Source organism: Aplidium turbinatum, chromosome 7 (assembly GCF_918807975.1).
Source record: "Aplidium turbinatum chromosome 7, kaAplTurb1.1, whole genome shotgun sequence".
Taxonomy (NCBI): domain Eukaryota; kingdom Metazoa; phylum Chordata; class Ascidiacea; order Aplousobranchia; family Polyclinidae; genus Aplidium; species Aplidium turbinatum.
The window spans coordinates 19,318,442-19,339,967 of record NC_137478.1 but is presented as its reverse complement, the minus strand read 5'-3'; the positions used below and the strand labels follow the sequence as shown (position 1 = coordinate 19,339,967).

The following is a 21,526-nucleotide window of genomic DNA, read 5'->3' as shown; positions in this document are numbered from 1 at the left end:
TAGCTGACGTGACTTTAGCTTCTCTCTTTATTACAAATTCAGCTTGTGTGATATTGTTATTGTAGGCTACACAAGCTCTTGATTTTTCTCATTTTTTGTTTTATTTGTTTCATGCATTTTCTGTGTCTATCTATGACAGGCTGTCTTCTCTGAATACGTTTTTTTTTAGGAAAAGTACAACAAATTGACATTATCTTGTCTCACCTGTTCTAATTTTTTTTTGTCAGTGTTTCTAAATCAATGAGCAAAGAATGTTAGTTGATTTCAAAAAATGTCTGCCTTTGGAGCTTACTATAAAATTACATATCTTTTATTTTATCCCACTTAACCTGTAGAAAGCCTAACTTTCTATTTTCTACTTAAAACTAGTGAATATCAACATATTAAGCTTTGTACAATACTAAGCTCTGTGTAGCTGTGAGCATTACAGACTGTAGATTTTGCGATAATCATCAAATGCTTCGCTTCGTCGTCAACTCTTTGCTTACTCATCCGTGTGAAGGATTATGACAGCCATTAACGGGATTAAGATAGTCAAGTCAAAACAATCGGTGAAGACTTTTTGTCACGTTCGATTATAGCATCTTACAATTATAATACCAATAGCAACATAAGCAAGCGTTTCAGAGCATATTAAACCATTTTGTACAGAATCACCATGGAAAATTCCACAAAATAACCTTTCTTCAAGCGGTACAAGCTTGTACAACAAGTGATTTGTTGTGGTAATTAAGCCTTAGTTTGTCATGTTGTTTAGACTAATACTATGCATGTAAGTACCAAAACAGATAATAAGCTAACCTATAGTTTATAGTCAGTTACATCATTTTTAGTATTTAGTTCAAGAGTTCCGACAAAAGAGAGTGTGGTAATCACTTTATATTGCCTCGTTAAAAGCGCGATGTACTGTACTATGAAGCAAATATGAAAAATCACGAGGGAAATTTTAAATATTTGACCGAAAGTTGCTTGCATTTCAGCAACTGCTGACTTACGTGATTCACATTTCAATACCGGTACTTCTCTTTACTAGGCCTAGTTCTAATATGGGCTACTGTTTGACTATAACAGTTTTGAAAATAATTTTTTGTAAAGTGCAAGTATTCTGCCAATAGGTAGCCTTACTTAATTTGATAGGAAAAATATCTATACAGTAAATTTTGTCTAATTCGTCATTGTTAATTTTGTCAGTTTGCCTAATTTGTCATACTTTTGTCGATCATGGCACAATTCCTATAGTTTTGATCTGTTTGCATAATTCGTGAGTTCACCTAATTCGTCACTTTTATTCTAATCTCCTTGAAGTGGTAAATTTCATAAATTCTGCTGTAGCCTACTATGACAAAGAAAAGAATTTTCTAACTTATTTTCACTTCTTGACATGATTGTACAGAAAATAAAATTATCGATGCAGATCAAATCATTGGCAGTGTCAGTTCAAGCGAATTCTTCCACTAGTTGTCGCAAAATGGAGAGCTGTTCTGAGAATGCTTTTCTCTTTCTCCAATGCCCACGTTGAGAGCAAAACCATTTTTGCTTTGGCATCGAATATCTTTGTAGGGTACATGTTACATCTTTGTTTATGCAGCAATGTATTTATCGATTGAAAGATAATTGACTTCAAACAGAAAAAGTGGACCATGAAAGGAAATAACGTATATTCAATCCTTCTTAATTAAATTTTCCAGTCTTCCATGGACTTAGTTTGCTATGAAACTTTGCAGAAGATGGATTTGCATAGGCTATTGAATGATATGACAATTGCTTATTACTATTATTAGTGGGTAACTTGACAGTGATTATAAAGTATTAATTCAAACATTGAAAAAAACGTTTTCCTTTATTCTTTCTGGAAATAGATCAAACCTCATGGCACACAAATTATACTATGGTTGTTTATATGTAACAAACAAACATTGTGTTTGAAACCTGTTACATTAAGTCAAATGCAGTAGAAGAAGGCTTACCGTGTTGTCCATATCCAATAAGTATAGTAACGAACACATGGTCCACCAGGACCATCACATTAAAATCTACCACGAAAATCAATCAATTAAAAATCTAGGTGCAAAGCAAGTCAATCGCTTTCATGGTATGGCATTTTCGCTGGTACCGTTGACAAAATGTTGGTATCAAGGCAATGAAAGATTTTTTGTTTAGCTCGTTTTCTCTCTGACAATCCCGTCATGCTGACGAGACCCATGAAAATTAAAACAGGCCATACATGGCGTATCTTTTGAGTTTGTTGTTTGGATAACTGGTTATTTGATCAATGAAGTTTGTCTGATACCCGGATTGTCCATTGGCAGATTGCTATGGTTGTTGTTTAGCATCCCAGGCGCATGAGAAAGATCGTCAGTAGCATTGGGCTTGCTTTTGGAAGGCAAGAGAGTTCTCAGAAGAATTGACCCAGTTGTCGATAATGCCTCTCTGTCATCAGTGCTGGCCACAAAGGCCAAAGATGCTCTGTTGACTCTTGATGCCAAAGATGTTCTTCTTTATCGAATAGTTGTCATCGTCCTCGCACTTCTCTGTCAGATTTAATCATCTACGTAGGGATGTGAAACTGTCGTGGCTAGATGTGAAACGGATGATGTCGGTGAGGTCAATCGTTAACAATAAAGCTTCGTTCAAAGGATTAGATTTGAAATTTGAAAGAAGGGTGCGACCGGTATGAGATAGTTGTTTGTTTGTTGGACAATTTGGGCTCCTTCCCGGAACTAACGTTGAAGGCGTCTTGAATTGCAACAACCGCCGAGTTTTTGAAGGAGTACGGTACCTCTTGTAGTCCGAACCCTTTTTGCTCAGCTCACAAGGGAACGGGCTTATCTCCCGATTCCGAGAACAGAGTGCTTATCGGTTGCGAACAACGTTGGGAAAGCACGATAGTATCCTAAACCTACTCCTCTGCTGAGTACCAAGCTAAAATGAAGTTCAATACCGTATTTGAAAAGTCTTTGTTATGACCCAATGGGGAATCAAATCTACATCTCCCGGCTCAGGGACGGGAACTCAAACCACTACACCAAGGTTACTCAACTGATCTTAACAAAGGTCCAGTTTGACAAGTTGAATATTTTTGGCGGTCCGGTAAATAAGTTATTTCACCCGCAATCACGAAAGGTAAACTATTTGTACCAAACCACTTTTTTAGGTAAATTGTAACTCGAATTGGATTTCTAAGAAAGTGTTGGGGAGTCTGAGAGTCGAAGCCTCCCCCCCAGCAACCTGGATAATCACAGTAAGAATTGCTTCCTCCCAGTAGAAATCTGTTTTAAAGAAGCTCTGAAACATGGCAATGAGGTTATTCTTCCAAAAGCTCAAGGTCCACCATCAACACCCAGAAGGTCCGGATTCAGACCGCGGTCCGCCAGTTGAGTAGCCCTGCGCTACACCATTGAGCCATTGAGATTGCTGTGGTAAACCTTTATGCCGCGAACCATGTGTTCTCTCTATAGGCTACTTGTTATGTAGGTAATATTGGTATATTGCAGGTATAGGTATTATTGCATTGCATCACATACTGTATTATGATATTGCGCATACCTGCAAATTTATTTATTCTTCTATTACATCGTTAACTTATTATTTTTTCTATATCAAAAATAAAATATTTGTGTTAATGTTGACAGTTTATAAAAGCAAGAAAAAACGTCCATCATCATGCAAACAGTTTTGTGTCATCTTTCATTTCTTTTTTTGCAAGTGTATTGTTGTGGAGATGACATGTTTACATAATATGGTAATCGTTTGCTCATGCACAAAGTAGGCCATTGTGCTTTGAAGGTTAATTGCTTGAGCTTTTCTTAGTCAGTAAGGTTTGTGTAATTGTATTTGGAATCAAAACAAAGTTGAAAAAAAATTGCAATGCCAAATATGTGACTTATTTAAGTGGGGTTAACCAAATTATTAAAAAATGAAGACAGGTATGACGCCTTAGATCAGTAGTTATTTATTTTTATCCTTGTTGGCACCAGATTGGTTTAATGTCGGTTTTTAATCTTTATCATCGGACTGACAAAGCCTTGATAGGTAATTCTTGGTAGTTTCGCATACTTACAGAGGCCTTTGACGCAGGTCGGCTACTCTCGTACCATGGCATTGTCATTGCAACTTAGCCGGTTTCGCTCTTCGATAGTGATGGGCCAGGTCTCACTTGCATGTAGTAGAATATTCCTCGCACACATATTATGCACGTGACCTCGACTATCAAAGGGAATATCGTTGTCCATAAAGATAGAGATGAGTTCACGAAAACGCTTTCAAACCAAATACACCCTCATTGCGATGGCATCTATACAGCTTCCCAATTTCCCGATCTTGGTATCAAAATTGCAGTTGGCTCCGAAACTTTCTTTATTTTGTTGGTTGTACGAAAAACAAAAAATAGTTTGTCCTGGTGATGGTAAACAAGTTTAGTGACGTTTTTGCTGTTCTTTCCTATTGATGATGGTATCAAATTGTGGTGTATTGGCGCTGAGTGCTACTCGCACGTCAAGGATCTAATCGAGTTTTTTTTTGATGTGAAGCAGGCAGGCAAATACTGATTTCCAAATTGTTTCTTCACGACTAATCTCAATAATTCAGCTTTCCTCCACCCTCTAGGAACAGCTTTCATCCCCAGTTAAAAAGCTCTACCTTAGATGTAGCCTACACAACAAGGCGAGTTGAATCTTTTTATTTAAGAAAAGTACTAAAACTTGCCGTATGAAAGGACTCTGGCAAATGAAGGTCAATAGAAAAGATTATTACACACCTCACCAATCATGTTGACTAATCTAAAGTTTGTCAATTTCCACATACAACATGCGAAAAAAGCAAACATGCAAACACGTTTAGGCTTGAAAGAACGTTTCATACGATGAATGATAATTCATAACTTTGCAGTTTATTTGATAAAATGCGACCAAGAACAAATATATTTTTTTGAAAGAAAGATGCAAAGTCAACATTACCTGAAAATAAAATTATATTAGACCCAAGTTGGAAATACTTAAAACATTTCTTACAAATGAAGAGGATAATACATCTTGCGCTGCAAATGTTTGATTCGTTACCAAAAAGAAAAACTTTTGGTTAGCTTATAACATTCATAAAATAAGCTGATTTCTATTCATAATGATCACAATTCCATAAAGCCTTAATCAAATTTTCTCTGCAGTTTGAGAAAGTTACTGATTCCGATAAAAAGTCAACGAGCAGGGCCTCCGAAGTCAGCACTGGGCCTCCAAGTCAGCACTGGTCGGGAAACAATACAAAAAATGGGCCCCATAATACTTTTTAGCAAATATTGCGTTGCATGTTCGTGTTAAGCTGAAATTAGCCTACTTTCCTCAGCATGAAAAGAACATCGTTCAATGTAAAAATCATCTATAATTAATTAATCACTGGATTGCACTTGCAGCAAAAATGCCATTGAGGCTAACTATTTTGTCTAGAAAGCTTTGTAAACACACAATAGGCCTACAGGCAACGAAAATAGTTCAACCAAGCATTTAATTCATGAGTGTCCAAACTTTTTCCCACACGAGCCAGATTTGATAATAAGTGTTCGCGGCCAACAGCCACAATAATTTTTCTGAAAATTGCAAGATGAATTTATATGATTTTTGTGTGTCTGCAAGCCAAAAATAACACATTGTACAACAACAGGCGCCGGCCATACAAAAACGTTTCGTGGGCCGGAGTTGGCCCGCGGGCCGGACTTTGGACATCCCTGATTTAATTCAGCCCTTTCTGGACTTTTTGCAATGCAAAGTTACGGATCACAGGATTAAATAATAAAATTTTGCGACATCTGAATTGATGCACAACATGTATTGTATAGTTAGGCTTTTCAATCGGTTTTGAGTCATAGGCCTACTGAAGCGCAAACAATTCTTTACAAATTTCAGTAATTGCTAAAACCACGTTCTCAAAGCGCAACCGTTGGAGGTAGCTACCGGAACACAATTATTTGGAAAAACCATCCGAAAGTTGCAATCAATGATTTCTTGTGTAGAGATTATGGGGTGGTTCGTTCTGGTTTGCAGCTGAAGTTTGCTGTGTGGCTTTCTGTCAAAAGTACCAACTCATTCAAAATGTCTTGAAAAATGTCATTGTTATAGCCTACAAATGGTTTAAATTTGTCCCACATGCCGCAACTACACAACAGACATACGATGAAATTTTCATGGAACTTCAAACTCATCGACGATATGTTTGAGTTTGTTGGTACATTTGTCAATTCCAACAACTATCGAATTCTTTGCAATGTAGGTTACGGTAGAATACATTTTCTTCGAATGATTCAGCTAGTTAAGTGGAGTACTTTAGCTTGCGAGTAGAAGCCTATTCTTCTCAGCTTTCTCTTACTTAGATTACATCTTCCTTTAATGGAATGATAAAGCTTTGGTAGAGAGTTTGCTTTGTTGAACCATAGAGAAATAAAACATAGTAACTTTAGCGGGTTTAGCATACTTTATTTCACACAAAATATAACATAATTAAATAAAATAAACTCAAACGTTTTCGACACGTACGTGTGTCCTCATCAGGAATTAAATCTGCAATACATAAAATGAAAAATCGTAAGATAAATTTGACTATGCACTGTAACTGTAACGCCATTTGTAATGTAATTTAAAATCATCTCTCGAGGCAGATCTGATTTTCAGACTAAGATGGATGGTCATTTTATTTTTGTTTGGATGCGAAACGCCAGATCATAAGATCATGGAAGCCTTAAGAATCAAACGTAACAATCCATCTCTCAACCGGCAGTTATTCGCCTGTGGCTCATCGTTCCTTTTGTATGTGTTCTAATTGTTTTGTCCAATGCCTGTAGTCCACACCTCACGTGATCTGTTTCCCACCGCATAATTTACTCGCAATCATTCTCGTATCATTTGTTCAGTTTGTGCTTTCAGTCCAGAGTGTCGTTACAGTTACAGTGCATAGTCAAATTTATCTTACGATTTTTCATTTTATGTATTGTAGATTTAATTTCTGATGAGGACACACGTACGTGTCGAAAACGTTTGAGTTTATTTTATTTAATTATGTTATATTTTGTGTGAAATAAAGTATGCTAAACCCGCTAAAGTTACTATGTTTTATTTCTCTATCTTCCTTTAATTTCATTAAATTCATCAGTGAATCTTGTTTAGGACCGTAATCCACATAACACAAAGCAGTCACAAATTTAAAACTGCTAGTTGTAGGCTACTTTAGCATTGACTCAGCTTCCGAACAAGCTCTTGTTTGTCTTCAATTGCAAAAGGGTAATGTAAAGCATTAGGTTTGACTGCACCACGCCTTGATTACCCTCTCGAAGTCAATTTTCGTTGCAAGATGATAGGACAGCTTTCTTTAGATTTTTCAGAATTTTTCCTTTGACTGGGCTATAGCTTTAAAGATGCCACTAGCTTACAGATAATCAATTACTCCAAACATGATAAGACATTTGAACAACGCTGTGTGTAGGCAACATTATGAATTCCAACTAGATTTAAGCAACAACATCCATAAACAAAAAAACTTAAATAAAGAAAAAAACTCACTACCTTCCAAAATCACAGCATGAGAAGCATGACCAACAAAAGGCTACTTGACCATACGAAAACAGAAGATCTTTTAACTACGACAAAATTACATCCAATTGCAGCAATAAGTTAATAAAATCAATAGTTTTAAAACTGTTCGGCTACACTGAAAGATCACAATTCGGAATCAGCAAAGTTTGCACAGAAGAGAAAAGTAGAAGGAAAAAGAAAACGTGGCAGACAACCAAAACGATGGCAAAACAACATCCAATCATACACCGGACTCAACTTGGAGACACTGGGCGAGTGGGCGAGCTGGCTCAAAATCGCCACTCTTGGAAGCAAATAACTCATGTTGATGCTCAATCTGCTGCAGGCGGAGATGATGACTGATGATGATGATGATCCATAAACAAAAAATATACAGGATTTACTTTGTTTAATCGTGCTTGGACTGATACCTTTAACTTTTAACCTTTAACCTTTTACCTTTAACCCAGATAACTTATATTGGATACAACATCCCATGTCTGGCCAAGGCAGAGTTTGAAGTTAAGGTTCATTTGTCAAGCAAAAACAGTTCCCGCTTAGCTAAAACAGCACCAGTTTTCAAGTTGACACTATCAATCAATCGAAACCGTTCAGTGATACAGAAATAAATTCAGCTTCAGATTTTACGTCTTGAAGCTGTTCAACATCGCCTACCTTAACACGAAAATGATTTGTTCTTCATGAGAAGCATCGGGAGTGACATTTACAATGATTGAGAAATACTTGGAACTACGCACTTCATTTAAGAATTTGTTGATTATTTAATTGGTACAATTTTAATAAAAATGGACCCTTCTCAAAAGTGCAAAAACAAAAAAACAATGTTTGGCTAGGGGGGAAACTGGCCCGACTTCCCCCCCCCTCTCGGAGCCACTGTACAGAAGGTTTAGTTATGTACCAGATCAAACAAAAAGTTATTAGGCAATGGAAATATAATATACGTTTAACGTTGGAGGATAGTAGTGAAATATATTTTTTTAATAACTCAACTAGTAAACAAGCAATATGCACCAAACCACATTTTTCTTAAAGTTTCACCGTTTGCTCACATCTTCAAAACATTTCAACAAAACATTTTGATGTTTATTTTTAAGCTTTTAATGCCGTCTGGTGCTTAATCTAAGTGAGGTGTAAGTCACTTTAAAATGCATTCGATGCAGCAAAAAACTAATAAAAAATAAAAAACAGATTTTACATTGCTTTCATGTATGCACTTATGTATTATTGCAAGGCATTGCTGTTGCGACAGTTTACATCAAAGAAACGTTGAAATAAATAATTTTCACGAATTGACTCAAGAAAACTCCCATAGTTACAAAACAAACACTACTGAAAACAAAATAGAATACGCAATGGAGTTGTTTAAATGTCCCAGGACTTAATTGAAAAAAAGGATTTGTTAACACCATTATATTATGCTATATATGTTGTATCCTTTTACCACCCTAAATATGCTCTCTCTGGCAGTAAGTGGAGTGTAGTGTAGTGTAGTGTGGAGCGAATTAAACCAAGCATGTAGAATCATAACTGGCACACTCCGTTCAACACCAATCGCCGACCTCTATAACTTAGCAACTATAGCTCCACCTCATATCCGAAGAGAAGTCGCTACAAAAAAGGAAAGAGTAAAACAAATATCCGACCAACGCCACCCTCTCTATGAACACAAACTTATTCCAGCAAGACTCAAGTCACGCAAAAGCTTCATCAAAGTCGGCCCATTGGAACACACAAGTGCGACAGCTGCACGACTAGAAATGTGGACCTCTGAGCCCGATAGGACACAACATCCTGCCATCTCAAGTCCTTCCGAAAGTCTACAACAAACTCCCACCCTTGAGAGAAGAGAGTGGTGCTGCTTAAACAGAGCCCGCTGCGGAGTCGGGAGAAATAAAAGCAATCTTTTCCGATGGAAGATGACTCCTGACCCAATGTGTGATTGCGGCCTAGACAATCAGACGATGAAGCACATCCTCACCAACTGCCCCCTTAGCCCTTCATGTGATGACAACGACCTCAAAAACATCACAAACAATGCTCTTACCTGGCTCCGACACTGGCGTGACAAGCTATGAATGAATATATGTTGTATATGTATACGTTTATTTTATCTTACAGATCCTTGAATAAAATGTCCCACTGATGCCTGAACCCCATTTTGAAAGCAAACAACTGCCTGCAAACAGCAAACAACAAAGGATTGCAGAATTATTGAGCAAAGCCTCGTGGACTTTAATATTAAATTCGGTGAAACAATTAGGTATAACTTAATTCGAAAAGACTCCATGGATAGTTTATTGTTTAAACAAGTTTGGCATTCGAGTATGTAGTCTGTAATGGTACTTTTCTATTTGGATTAGTGAAATCAGATTAGTGTCAGTGTCGTCTAAAAAGCTGCGCAAAACCTTGTAAACTGAAAACGAAAAACCAAGAAAAGAAAACGTGCAATATTTGAAGCGCTTGATTGACGGTGACTTAATCGCTTAATAATATAATCTATCCACCGGAAGAGCGGAGCATCTTATTAATTTCTGGAATAAAATTTAATTGATTTGGAGTCTGGTAAGAAAGCCGTTTTCTATGGCCTACCAGTAGAAGTTACTGATAACTACAGAATCATCTCTATCACTTCAGATACTGCTGCACTTGTAAGGAAATGTTCCGGGTATGGACAGGTTTCTTACCCTGATAGCGATGCAGAATACATCAAGCGCTGCTGTTTCCTTACAGCGACGTCGGTTGCATAAAGCGGAAACGTTGTCAACAATTAGGTGAATAAAATGGGAAGTTTCTAAGTTATTGAAGTATAAAAGTACCACAAGGGTTATAATGTACAGGCGGTGACCAGGTACTCTGTTGGTAGTAGATTAGATAGGACAGTGTCAATGCATTCGTTTTTCTACCGTTTTTTTTTTTGGGAATCCTACTTTCACGACAGTCGATAAAAACAAAAGGTGAAATCAAATAAGCAAAAGTTTGCTTTTCAATAATGCAAGTCTAGTTCGGCACCCGGCTTAAACTCATTGTTGATAAACAACGCTCATCTCTACACAAGGGGAAATAAACTAGGTAGGGTAACTCTTAAAAGAACAAGGCGGCCGAGGAGAAGAATCGAGCACCCTAATGCCGAAGAACTAGTGTGATGAGAACCTTATCTTCTCATCACCGAAGCTCAGTAACTGAGTACTGGAACCAGTTTTATCTTTTAAAGGCAAAAGTTCGAAATAGGTTTTGTGAGAACGATACTGGATACTAGTGCCTTTTGTGTGCTTCATGCAACGTATTTAAGAATCACGCTTGCACTCTTTGGAATGAGCTAAACTAAACCCAGCAAGATGTGTTTCTCTCACGACCATCAACACTCTTGATAACGCATCACGGCCAATCTCCATAGCAGTAAGTATTAAGAATGGCATTTCATTTCCGATATCCGATAACTTTTTGACAATTACTTTTTTATTTGATCTATTATCATCTTAAAGTTTTCTAAAAGCGTTGTGACGTGTATTGTTTGTTCGATTGCAAGGACATTTTAACGTTCGCGTTTTGTCGCTTTTGTCTTTTTCTACACCTTTTCTACGGTAGGTTACCATGTAGGCTACTGTTTTTGCTGTGATAATCAGAAATAAAAACAAATGAACTGAATGCATTAGTCAGTAGGCTATATACTTTGTTTAGCAACAAGGTTTTCATTGATGCGTTGTCAAGGCAAGTGAATGGTATGGTTTTAAAATTTGCTTTGTAGTGGTTGTTTGGCTTAGAAAAAAAGGTGGGTTGCAGAATTTTTGTGTGATGAAATGGGCCAAGCCAGAAAAAAGTAAGAAACGCTGTACTAAATAATCGTAATCTTGTTTCTTGAAGTTCAACAATTAAAGTTTACATTGTATCGAATGCGCACTTCAAACAAGTTTACTGCAGCATAAACAGTAGGCTATTTTTCCTCATTCGTTTCTTGTCGACAATTGGCCACAGATAAACGACAACACAGCTCACGTTTGTGCTATTAGAGTTTGTTTCTTTATGCTGATGTGGAAACTGTGGCGTGGCAACATCAACTTGGTAACGTCTCAAGAAAGTTATCAGTACGTATAATTCACCCACGGTGGAAAGAAGTAGTCACTGAGATATCAAAGCTATGCCCTTACCACTTTGGCTTAAACGTGGTTTTCACTTTACTTCGCAACGTTAACGTTATTGCTACGTTGCCACAAAATTGATTGAACTTTTTTCGGATATAGGTCTTTATGCTACTCCAAGAAAAGTCATAGTTACGTCATTCAGCTAAGCTTTACTTGTGACATTCATATATCAAACTGTGTCGTCATGGGGTGAATATAAATTTGATATTGATGCTACTTTCCTACATTAACGTAAACTTGGTAGAAATATTCTCCTATAAATTACTATTTTGTCACAACTTTGATTGAAACGTTAGTTTTAGAAATTATAGCGATAGTTCTAAAGCGTTATTTTGCTTTCGTAGAAAAACAATTTTCTTTGCACGTCTGGTTAATGTCTTGTTATCAGGTAAGCTTGAACGTGGTTTCTACATTACAACGCAAAGTAATGACAGCGTTGGTTGGAGGATTATTTCATTGTACATGCGTTACTCCAAGGAACAAAAGCAACGTTATCATCCATTCAAGTTTTAATATAGATTTCACGCTACTTTACCACCTTGGCTTGTTTGCTGGCACCTGGTGAATAGAATAATTTACAGACTACACTTCAACAACATAAGGATGCGTTACTATGTCAATCTCGGTGATTACGTCAGTGGTTCAAAGCCTCTGCAGGTATGCAAAACTTCCAAGAATAACTTTCAAGCTTTCTCGGTCCTACTATAAAGATTCCCACAATCAAATCAGTTATATCTGAAAGTATGGATGCGGCGACAAGGACTTTGAATGCAGAAACATAGATTTTTTAGGGTTCTTGGTAGAAGTCCGGTTTAAAGTAGTGGAAAACCTGCGCTACAACTGTAAAAAGTACCAAATAAAATATTTGACACTGTAGCGCTGAATATGCTGCAATTATAAATTAAAAATGCTGACACTCTCCATTGAAAATGATTTGAGGGAGTGATTGTGTAATGGAAGCGGTATTTTGTGCAAAAATCTATTGGCTGCAGATGCTGCTACGCCACTGCCTATAATAATATAACATACATTAAAATCTTCCGTTTAAGTGTAACTTCCCAGGTATAGGCATATTTCATTCTTGGCATCAGAAACAGTATTAAAAAATTTTAATTCAACGTACTTTGAGATGTTTTTTCACAGAACAGTCTTGCTGATAAAATTCTCGGATTCTCGAAATGTCAGTTTTGTGTATGTGTTTATTGCTATTCTCTTACATGCGAGCATTTTACCAAAAATACTTTAAACGGGTCTAAAAATATTTAAAAATGCCGGTAAAATGTAATATTTTGTAGTAATTCTGCTTTGTTCAAAGAATTTGTTTATGTTTAAAACAAATTAGTATAAGCTACAGTACATGCTAATGTTTGCTTTGTTGATACAAACTTCATTATGGAAATCTAATATAGATTTACCACACAGTAACAACTTTGCTTCACTTCCTTTGGTGAAGCGTTAACACGGTATTTTGCTTCGATATTGTTTAGCAAAGAAATCGTTTTAGGCTTCCACGATGAAGTTTCCACTCAACAAGAAGTCTATTGTGTTGCGCTCACAGCGTAAGGAATGTGAAAAAGAAAATAGCCACTTATGTAAACACAAGAACAAACTCCATAGACATACTGTAACATAACTAGATTGAAGATAAGCCAGTCAGCTCATAAATGAGACATTTAAACTAATTTTGGCTAGGTGAATCATTCAACCTTACACAGAATGTAAGTTACATTACGCTCAAGTTTTCTTTATTGTTTAAGATAAAAAATTATGCTCACGGATCACGCATGCCAGGTGAAATCATACGAAGAGCTTTTAACCGCCAAAAATGTAATTGCATTGGAAGTTAATTTCAGACTAATGACAATTTACTACTCCAGCAATCGATTTCTTGTATTTTCAATCCATCTTGGATGATTGTTTTGTCCTAACCTAGCAATAATTTTTAACCTTTTCTTTAATTTTTATTTTTAACATATTTCGATCATTAGGCCATTCTTTGAAAAAATGCAATCTTATTACTGGCGGTTAAAACTAGCCTACCTTTCGCAATAGCGTTCGAATATCAAAATTAAAAGTTGTCTATTTGTACGTTTTAATAATTCTAGAAACCATTTTGAATCATCTTCAGAGCACTTTCTATAATTGAATTTTACAACACAAACAAATAAAGACAGTAGCACTTATACAATCGCTAGTAGGGGGAGGCGGAGCAAAATAGACTTTGGAAGAAATCTTTTGTACCTCGCCCCAACGTAGTGTGACAGTTAGTAAAATAGTGCTCTCTCTTGACCCAACGTATCTTGCATCATTCGTCGCAGTTAGGCCAACTTATTTTAAAATCCAACGTAAAAAAAATGAGGGGTTACCGTAGTTCGCCCGCAAATAATGACGTTGGCTCAACGTTCTGTGCTACTGCACATCAACATTGGCAAGAACGACTTCCTAATTCGAATTTTTTTTGCATTTTTATTGTCCGATTACAATTGTAAAAGGAATATCATGAAGCAAACTTAAACAATTTTTCGAAGGCATCTTCAATTAAAATATTTCATAAATTGGCAAAGTTGGCAAAACTACACTACCTTCAGCCAACCCGAACAACCGTCAGTCAACGTTGGGCCAAGGAAAAATGTTTACTGGGTTGCAAAACATTTTTTCATGGGCTAGTTGGCAATTGAAAATCCTGATAGGTTATGCTTAGGCTAAAAAGCAAACCTGAAAGTACAACCATTTTCACAAAAATGATAATTTTTACCGATTTTTGGAGAGGACAAAACGGACCACAAGCGGGATAACACGAACTAGGGACGGTAGATTACGGGACGCGCAACTCCGTTGTTCCGCCAAAATTAGAAGAGTCAATTGCCAATTTGACATTGTTTTCACGCTTTGTTGCTCGCTTGTTTTCAACTAAAAACCTTAAATTACTTTAAAACCAACTTCATTCTTCTTATATAACCTATAAAATGTACATTATTTTGTAAATCAGAAAAAATCGTAACCTTTCTAGTGTTGCGGATAAGCCAAAAGCGGATGTAGTTGCGCATCCGATATTCTAACACGAACTCTGGGGTCCGTTTGGCCCCACTTCCATTCAAAGGCAAACCCATACGAAAATACATCATAAATAATTACCGTGCAACAAAGTGTTTTTGAAAGGTCCGTTTTGCCCCGCTTGGGGTTCGTTTTGACCCAACACTATGTTTCGCATAAAACACTTTTGAAAAAAAATTGCTTACTAAAAGACTCCGACTGTTTATGATTAATAAAGAAGTACTTCCTACTATTGTCTTAGCAAACAAGCAACTTCATCTTCACTTCAATTTTTGCAGCCAAAACCGACTGTCACTATGCTTTTCTTACATCAACAATCAACATCCTCCAAAACATATTATCTTTCCTCATTGCTTTGTTTAGAAGGGAATCGGCGTCGTGTTTTCACAGAAACATTTTTCTAGACGTTTGTCACGATTTAGTGAGGGAAGGGACGAAGGGTGTTGGTAGCATTTTTCGCTTTTGAGAAAAATGGTTTTCCTTACCGTCTTCTATGATATTTTTTGCGTTTTCTTGTTTTATTTGCACATGCAGTAGGCTACATGCCTCATAATTACATTATGATAAGCAGGCTACACGTTTGCACTTAATCATGTAGGCATTCAACCAACTGCAAAGAAAATGTGCGATTTCCATTTTCGTCCCAGTTGAGGTCACAAACAATACGTGAGCGTTGATTGCAGCTATATCCATCATGTTTTCTCATCCATCCTCAATCCTAGTACAACCTCATAGTGCCAACTGCGGTTAGTTTGTTTGCAGCTTTTCTCTAGCTTCAAAACCATCAGCGGGGAGGTGAAAAGTTGTCCCAGCACACATTGTCCCTCTTTCCAGTAATCTTACTAGCTAGCTTGGTCACTGTTGATTCCATAAGTGATTGGCTACATATCGACACTGTTCTCATTCTTGGGTGCCAAGGCATGGAATAACGTTTGCAACATATCTTGTTTTGACCAGCCAGCACCTAGTATATTATCCATACTTTTCAGGTAGATTTGGCATGAACATTATGAAAGAACAATGAAAACTGATAGCCTTCCATTGCTCATCAACAAACAAGTGCTTGCCATTTCATTACCAAGAGATAACGTTGCATTTTTCTCTTCATCAGTTAGTTCATCATTAGTGTTCTAGGAGAGAATATCAGTGGCTACTTCATCCAGTGTAGCGTATATCTTACTGTTGCTACTTTTATAAGAAAAGTAAACCTTACAAATAAAAAAATTATAATATTTTTACAGAATATAACAATGTTACCACGAAAGGACAAATGAATAAATACTCGCACTACTTGTAGTTGATCTTTTTTATCGCACTATTGCCTCTAAATGTTTATTTATTTCTACTTTTCAAAATCTCATTTATTTGACTCGCAATTGCACGGCTTGTAGCAGCACTTATTTTCACAAGTTTCATCTGAACGACTTAACAATTTTCTGAATAAAGAAGCGAAAAATCATGACAAGACAATTGACTGAAACTAGTCTTCAACTAAATGCTTTGTTTACACAAATGCACTTGGTAATGAAAACAAAATAATCAACTGCTTTTAAGACTTATTTCACCAATCTGATTACCTATTTGCAATCTGAACCATCAAATTACAAAAAACAATTGTTAGTGCAATTCAAAAAAATTATTTGGTGGCTTGATTTATATAATTTGAACCATCAAACAAACAAAATTGAAAAGACACTTTTTATAAAAATTAACTGCGAATCTCACACTTCACAATTATCCTTTCTTGGCAACGAAAACCATACGTGTCCAATAGGACACCATGGTAAAAATGGTGGTATGTAATCAACAAAGAAGAAAATAAAAAAGTACCGTATTTAAAAATTTTTTATGGCAAAGCATCTCGAATAATGGGCAATTTAAAAAAAGTCAAGAAGTATGAAGGCGCAAGTACAAACATGGAAAGAATTACAGTAAAAACAACAATAACCGGTGTTCTATACTAGGACACCTTGGTAATTCTAGTGTTAATAACCATTTGTGGGAGTTTTGATAAGTTTATTTGTTTTCCTTTTTCTTTCGCAGTTCTTTAAAAAAAGCTACACCTCCATCTGCAAGCAATTCAATTCGGTGTATTAAGTTTAAAAACTTTAAATAGGCTATATAGCTTACACAATCCAGAAACTCAGTTTTAGCAATGAGTTTTATTTCTTTTAGCAATGTGGCATTAATTTTTTTGGTTTTCCATCTCCATTGTTTGCAAAACTAAGCCTACAACTTGTTCGAATTTCTTTTATGGTATTTTGATGACCGATGCTCTCAAGCGACGTTTGTCCTTCTTTCTGCTGAGTGCAACATTTTTTTGTGCAACAAAATTAGGGACCTTTTTGGGCTGGGTTGTGGTTTAAGAAATCAAAGTTAAAAAACAGAAGAAACCTTGAGCAAAAAATAAAACTACCTGCTCTTCACGTTTTTGCAAAGGGCCTTCTTGTGTATGGCAGCAATTTAGGTAGTCTAAGCCTTTTAAATATTGTATCCGGTGTGTTGTCTTACTCTTAGCGTTAGGTTAATGCCTAAGACTTTTTAAAAAAAAAGTGAAACTGCATATAAGTTTTCGCCGCTGCTGAATGAACAACTAAATAACTTGGCAAAACTGAATTTTCAAGATTTTTTAGTTGTTTGATTTATGATCTTACCGGTGTAGAAGTTTTGGAAACCTTTTTTTTGTCTGTGAAAAAGTTACCATTTAAAATTATTGTTAACGTTTTGTTTCCTTAACACAGAAAAACTGAGTGTTAATTGTTTGCAAACTCCATATTCATAGATAACAGTGTAGGTCATACAGTGAAAGCATAAACATCATAGGTGGTAACTCAATTGACGTCATTGGTGTGAAAAGTTGTGGAAACTTACAACATAGGTTTTGTTATCAGATGCAATTCACCCTAAAATCCACTCTAGTTTACTTGCAAATAGCGCTGAATTAACAGTAACACCCGATATATTTGTTTTCCATTTCTAAGTGATATTAATTGATATTAACAGCTTAAATCTGAAACTTCCTCCTTTTTGTGTTCAAATGTTGTGTAGCCTACATTAGAAGTTCACTTGTTCGCGCGACACGGACTGTACATACATTGGTAATAATAATAATGTTATGGTTTTATTTATTGTCGCTCTACAACAGCTAAGGTCTTTTAGCGACAGGGCTCATTTTTAATTTGTATCAAGTTTACGATGTTATCACATTATTACCCGATTCATTCTCACTGCGCTATGCAGGATAGAACACAATCGGTACCGTTTTTAAAGTCTTCTGTTTGACCCGACCTGGAATCGATCTCAGATCTACCAGCACCAGAGCCGAAGGCGAAACCACTCGGCCACTAAGCTGGTTCATACATTGGTATATGTTCACGGGACATTTGGCCACAAGAGTGAGGGAGCATTTGGATTTAACTGCTCTCAGCAGAAAACGCGCCATTAAAGATCAACTCGATTGTCAAACTTGTTCAAACAATTAACCATCCCTGGAGTCTTTTAGAATTGTACGTAAATGCTTCACCGAATTTGATATTACAATCCGTGAGGCTTTGCTTATAAAATCTTGCAATCCTCGCCTCAATAGGAAGCTGTTTGCTGCAAGCGTCTCCTATCTGCTAAATGTCTTCGCGTAATTTTGCGTCATTGATTTGTGTTTTTTTTGTAGGCAATTAAGCGTCATGTGCTTTTGCCTCTCCTCTGCCTTACCGTTGCATTCTTATGCGTTTCTTTTTTCGATATTTGTGTATGTAGATCAGATCTATAATTTGAATTTATAAAGAGCATCAGTAAGTTAATTACTTGAAAAAGGCTAATATGAGTATGGCCGAAAACGTTTGTAATTTTTAGTTTATTTTTATGTTATTATGTTAAATGCCGTCTGGTTGTTAGGTTTTATTTGTCTGTATTAATTGGTGTTGCGAAATTAATGCCAACTTCTTCTTCTTCTTCTTTTTCTTCTTCTTCTTCTTCTTCTTCTTCTTCTTCTTCTTCTTCTTCTTCTTCTTCTTCTTTTTCTTCTATCGAGTCTTCCAAATTTATTTCATAAAGGCCATGATACACCACAGATCGACACATACTTTTGCGACGGAGTTGTATATTGAAAGGTCCCACTTGCTACACTGAGTGGTAAGCTTGAAGCACACAAGAAGATCGTCCGCTCCCCGCTGTTTGGGGCTTGGTGCCACAGATACATGTAACTGAGCCCGTGTGGTAGTCCCACATTATTATTATTGCAGATTTAGTACGGCCAACATCAGTTTGGAGTCGATTCAAGGTTTTCTACTTTGTCCAGGGGCGTTTGCTCTTGAGGGAAGGACCCTGATTGTGGAACCTTCATTTCCGCGTATGATGGGTCATTTTCGAATTGTTGTTTCCATTGCTTTAGCCTTGTTTCTTTTTTTTTGTTAAGATTAGTGGCTGAACGTGTGTTAGGAAGCTTTTTCTTGATTTCAACGGGCCTGCGTAGCAGTTTGTCAATAGAGAGGGTGTCTTTATCACATGTTTGCTACTTTCAGCTTCACTGTTAACATTCCTTCTAATGTGTGGTGGTGCAATGCCAGCAAGCAGGTAAAGTTTGCTTGTATTTGTAAGCGTCAGACACCCAGTAACAAGGCGACAAGAATGGTTGAGTGTAAGATTAAGTTTTGTTGAGTGACAGGACCTGTTCCATACAGGGCATGCATATTATGCCGTGGCGTAGCACACAGAGCCAATGCGGTCATTCTGAGGGTTTGTGGGTTAGTGCCCCACCCAGAGTTGGTAAGCTTTCTCAAGGTATTGTTTCTGGTGGTAACCCTATCCTTTGTGTTTTCAATGTGCTTTTTGTAGCTGAGAGCACGGTCCAGTGTTACTCCAAGGTAGACCGGGTTAGGGCAATGTTCTAGCTCTGTTCCTGACCATGAAATTTTAAAAATCCTTCAAACTTCTCTCTATTTTTGAGGTGGAAAAAAACATAGCCTACTTGTGTCTTTGAAAGGATGGCTTTGAGGGGATTGTTTGTGTAATATTGTATGAGCTCCATGAAGGACTTTGTGAGATTTTGTTCTACAGAAGCAAAGGTCTTTTCTTGTGATGTTATGAAAAGGTCATCGGCGTATACAAACCGCTTAGTGTGTTGGTCTATAGGCTGATCGTTGATGTATATGTTATACAGTAACGGTGTTAGAACACATCCTTGAGGAAGTTCATTCCGTTGATGATGCCAGTAACTTTTTTTACAATTCAGAACAACTTGGAATCGTCTATTGTGAAGTAACATTGCAATTAGCTTTGTTGCTGTAGCATCTTTGGACATCTGCAAGATCTTCTAGCACGGGACGATGATTAGGGGACGATGGTTAGCTGTATCATCGGTTAAAGACAGATCAAAAAATGCAGCACCAGTAATCATCTCTTTCTGGTATCTACATCTTTTCCAGGTTTCAGGAGACTGATGATCCTTGCTTTCAACTATATCTATGAGATGTGTTTCTTCACTATGCGATAATTCAACAGTTAGAGAAGCCACTTTTTAGCCAAAGGACCGAACTGGTTTTATTCCTTCAGTAAAAATACCGTCTAGGTCAGTGGTCACCAACCTTTTTTGCATGCGGGCCACTTTGGCACTAAGGAGAGCTGTGGCGGGCCGCACTAATAAAATGTTAGGTAGGTTGACTCTTATGCTAGAAAAGAACGCATTTCGTACCCAGTATCCAGCGTTACATGTTGTTCATATTTATGTTAGAATACCGTAGCAACAATATTAATCGAACAACGCTACTGCCAAGCCAAGCTTCTTTTACAACACTTTTGACTTTTTTAACAATGCCTAATAAATAAAGGCCACTTGTTTTGTGCACTTATAGCGAGGCGAGCGGTTTCATCAGAATATTCATCGCCAAGCAAGAGTGGTGTTGTTACTTCGCTTCACAAAAGATATCTTGCAATTAACAGTTTCAGTAAACAAGGAAATGTTTGACACATCGCAATATAGGCAACAACAGTGACCTGCAAACATATCAGCCAAAAATAGACTCTAATAACAGGGAAAAAGAAACCAAGTACCATCTTCTCTCGTGTTGCCACTATATGTCAGGGCATCCGTTGGTTAACCACTGCCTGATGTCGTCATCGATGGAAACTAGGCCTTCTATACCATGAGGAGGTCTGTATAGCCGGCAATCCTTGATATTGTGTGCTGCCTTCTGCATTTCACCACACTCACAAGCAGCACTCTCTGCCGACGAAAGCAAGTACCTCCACGTGGCCGCCCCCGCAAGTACCGACTTTGGGAAACTAAACTTGCTACAACTGTCGCTATAAAGTTATGCGGAAGAACAATCATCAGAATGGCACCCCCAGACCAAGCACAGCGCCCTTGTCAGGGCGAACAGCACCAGCTGTTGTAGGTCAAGGAGTGACCATTCTGCAACTAAATGTTGAAGGCACCACCAACGCTAAACTAGACATCATCACACCAGGTACCATGAAACAAACGCTTGTGGAAATCACCGAAAAATCGTAATTTATGAACAGTCTTCCCTCTAAAAAAGCAATGAGTTGGTTTTTCATCTTTTTTGTGAGAATCTATAAAACCGTCTTTCTTTTATTATAGACAACTGTCACTTGCGGTGCTCATCAGCGTGGCAAGAATTTGTTGATTAACAACATTTTGCAGTACTTGCTTCGGCAGTACATATACTATAATTGGAACGATACAAATTAGCATGGCTCCTGCGCAAGGATGACACGCAAAATCGTGAAGCGTTCCATATTTCT

General features: G+C 37.1%; 1 non-coding gene across 1 annotated transcript; it reads left to right on the top strand.

The window, feature by feature from the left end:
* The first annotated feature begins 21,424 nt into the window (after window positions 1–21,424).
* LOC145774955 (U6 spliceosomal RNA) lies at window positions 21,425–21,526 on the top strand. The gene has a single exon (XR_014290122.1). It is a non-coding gene; the product is annotated as a U6 spliceosomal RNA (small nuclear RNA).